Below are 4,202 nucleotides of genomic sequence, written 5' to 3' on the forward strand. Positions count from 1 at the left end.
ACACCTTTAGAGCCTGTACCACGGCTAACAGCTCCCTGTCCCCTACGTCATAGTTCCGCTCCGCCGGACTGAGCTTCTTAGAATAAAAAGCACAGGGGCGGAGTTTAGGTGGCGCGCCAGACCGTTGTGAAAGCACGGCTCCTAAACCGGCCTCCGACGCGTCCACCTCTACCTGGAACGGCAAAGAGGGATCCGGATGCGCCAGCACCGGGGCCGAGGTAAACAGGTCCTTCAGCCTCCCAAACGCCCTGTCCGCCTCGGCCGACCACTGCAGACGCACCGGACCCCCCTTCAACAGAGACGTGATGGGAGCTGCCACCTGTCCAAAACCCCGGATAAACCTCCTGTAGTAATTTGCAAACCCCAAAAACTGCTGCACCTCCTTCACAGTGGTTGGTGTTTGCCAATTACGCACGGCCGACACCCGGTCTACCTCCATCTTCACCCCTGACGCAGACAACTGATAACCCAAAAAGGAGACCGACTCCTGGAAAAACAGACACTTCTCTGCCTTCACATACAGGTCGTGCTCCACCAGCCTCCGCAACACTCTGCGCACCAGGGCCACATGCTCGACACGGGTAGGTGAGTACACGAGAATGTCATCAATGTACACCACCACCCCCTGCCCCTGCATGTCCCTGAAGATCTCATCCACAAATGATTGGAAAACTGACGGAGCGTTCATCAACCCGTATGGCATGACCAGATACTCGTAATGGCCCGAGGTGGTACTAAAGGCTGTTTTCCATTCATCACCCTCCCTGATTCGCACCAAGTTGTACGCGCTCCTGAGATCTAATTTCGTGAAGAAACGCGCCCCATGCAACGACTCAGTCATGGTCGCAATCAGCGGGAGTGGATAACTATACTTCACCGTAATCTGATTGAGACCACGGTAATCGATGCACGGGCGCAAACCACCATCCTTTTTCTTCACAAAAAAGAAACTCGAGGACGCGGGGGAAGTGGAAGGCCGTATGTATCCTTGTCTCAGCGATTCGTCTATGTAAATCTCCATAGCTTTCTTCTCCTCCTGAGACAGAGGATACACATGGCTCCGTGGGAGCGCAGCTCCTGCCTGGAGGTCTATCGCACAATCCCCCTGCCTATGGGGTGGCAACCGCGTCGCCCTCGCCTTACTAAACGCAATAGCCAAATCCCCATACTCAGGTGGAACGTGCAATGCGGGCACCTGGTTTGGACTCTCCACCGAGGTAGCCCCTACGGAAACGCCCAAACATCTACCCACACACTGAGCAGACCACTCCATCAGAGCCCTCTCCTGCCACGAAATCGCTGGGTTATGGGTACTCAACCAGGGCATGCCCAGCACCACCGGATACGCAGGAGAGTCAATCAGGAACAGCTGAATCATCTCCTGATGATCCCCCTGCGCACACATCCTAAGTGGCGCCGTGACCTCCCTGATTAAGCCCGTACCCAACGGACGACTATCTAGGGCGTGAACGGGAAAAGGAACATCAACAGGAATGAGGGGAATCCCTAACGCTAAACAAAACTTTTTATCAATAAAATTCCCAGCCGCGCCTGAATCTACCAGCGCCTTATGCTGGGAATGAGGTGCTACCTGTGGAAAACGTACAGGCATACAAAAATGGGCAACAGTGAGCTCTGGGTGAGTGGGGCGCCTACTCACCTGGAGGGAATCCCCAGTGCGGGACCTGTCGTCATCTCCCCTAGGAGGCCATCCCCAGCACCTAGCCGCGGTGTGTCCTCCCCGACCACAGTTGGTGCAGTGGATGGACCCCCTAGCCTGCCGACTCCTCCTCTCTCTAGCGCCAGCGCCCCCGAGCTCCATAGGACACGGCTCGGAGGCGCTGGAGGGTGAAATGGACGGACCCTCCGCAGGACGTCCGCGGGTAGCCAGTAGGTTATCCAGCCTGATGGACATGTCAACCAGCTGGTCGAAAGAGAGGCTGGTGTCCCTACAAGCCAGCTCCCGACGGACGTCCTCTCGTAGGCTACATCTGTATAGATCGATGAGGGCCCGATCATTCCACCCTGCATCTGCCGCTAGAGTACGGAATTCGAGCGCGAATTCCTGGGCACTTCTCCTCCCCTGCCGGAGGAAGACCAGACGCTCCCCCGCCGCTTTCCCCTCCGGGGGATGGTCAAACACCGCCCTGAAGCGGCGGGAGAACTCGTTGTAAGTAATCGTCGTGGCGTCGATCTTCCTCCACTCCGCGTTGGCCCACTCCAACGCTTTTCCGGCCAGGCAGGAGATCAGGGCGGACACGCTCTCATGCCCTGAAGGTGCCGGGTGCACTGTGGCCAGGTATAGCTCCACCTGGAGTAGGAATCCCTGACACCCAGCCGCGGTTCCGTCGTAGGCCCTCGGGAGAGATAGTCGGACTCCTCGAGGTTCCGGCGCTGGAATGGGCGGGCTGGCCGATGGTGCTGGCAGGGCGGGAGGCGGTGGAGGCGTACCCCAGCCTCGGAGGGTGGAAATCACCTCCTGCAGGGCGGTCCCCATCTGCAGGAGCTGCTCTTGTTGGTCCCGAACCTGGGCCTCCAGTCTCGTCTGGGCTGCTTCGGCTCCTGCTGATTCCATTGATGGTGTGTAATTCTGTCAGGGCGTGTTGTAGGTGTAATGTAGGAATCAAACGCAGGACTCTGACTGAATGTTCCATGTTTCAGTCTGTGTACTGAGGACTTCACTATCCGTCATTGTTTATTGTTTTCTCGTTCGTGCACTTTAACTTTAATAAAGTCATGTTCGCTACAAACGCTGCGCTTTGGTCCACTCCTTCCGTAGACGGCCGTGACAGGTTGTTCTTGCTGACTTCTTCAAAACCAACACCGTTGAGTAACACATTGAGACGTCAAACTGTCAAACACATTTTCCTTCTTCAGTTAATCAGTCTGAAATGTGTACCATAGGCATATTTTATGTATTTCTGGTGATTGACATAAATGACTTGTCTAAATAGCATGCAGCAATCAAACATTCATAATAATGGTTCTCATCAACAGGCCCTTGGTCAGCCATGATGATAACGTGATAAAATAATGTCACATATTCCCTCAGGACCACATCATATGAAGGGGGTAGACATTACACCTTTATGAAACCAGTCATAACCCCTTCATTAGTGTTGCAGCATCATTCACCACAACTGTCATAGCACATGTATTCAACATCATCCACAAGGAATTTTCCAAATGAAAGTCCCTTCGAATAGCTCTTTATTTATCAGTACAACTGTCACGGTTCAGACAGACGACCAGAGGACCACAATTGCGTCACACCAGAAAGTTTATTAAAACTTAAGGGAAAAGGGAAGTAGGGAGTGAATGAAGGCTCCAGGGGTAACAGGGATCCTGTCCAATGTGCTGGGTCTGTGCCCCCCCCAGTGGCAGCGATGCGTCCTATGAAGCCGGTGGTGGGTGGTCCAGAAGTCCTGGGGGGGGGAGACACAGACACAACAGGGCGGAATGTAACAAGGCAGCAGTACAGTTCAAGGGAAATCCAAAATACGTAGTAGCAAGGCAGAAGGCTGGTCAGAGTTACCGGGATTGAAGAGTAGTCAGGAGTCGTTATGGCAGAAGCAGGTCTGGATCTCCTGGGGCAGAAGAGTATCCAAAAATTCAGGCAGGTCCGGGGTCACAAAACCAGGGTGAGCCAGAAGCGCGAGCAAACAGGTTCCGGGTGTGAGCTTTGCAGACGATCTGACACCGGAGAGCTGAAAGACAGGGCCTTAAATACTGGGAGAGGTAGTGGGTAATGCAGCGCAGCTGGCAGAGTAATTAGAGCAGAGCAGAGCAGGGACAGGTGGAGCTAGTTAGGCTGAGTAGAGAGAGTGGTGAGCAGAGTGGAAGAAAATTAAGGTGGTAACCCGGTGGAGTGAGAGGCTCATGACAGAACCCCCCCCCCCAAGGGACGGCCCCAGAAGTCCCAAGAGCAACACCACGCCGGGCGGGAGGAGGGGAGCCGGAGGAGGGCTAGAACTCCTCCGAACGGTCCGAGTGAACGTCCTCATCCTCGGAGGAAGCCGGAGGGCCGTGGTCGGGAGATGGGACAGGTCCCGAGACAGGATCAGGCACAGGACAGGAAGCCGAGCGGGCAGGACGGTTAGGGACCCCTCTGGGGCGGCCCCTACGGATTGCAGGTTGATCAGGATGCCGTTGGTGGAAAGCGGTGATGAGAGTCCTATCCACAATCCGACTAGCTGGCACCC

Source organism: Coregonus lavaretus (genome assembly GCF_964263955.1).
Source record: "Coregonus lavaretus genome assembly, contig: HAP1_SCAFFOLD_55, whole genome shotgun sequence".
Lineage (NCBI taxonomy): Eukaryota > Metazoa > Chordata > Actinopteri > Salmoniformes > Salmonidae > Coregonus > Coregonus lavaretus.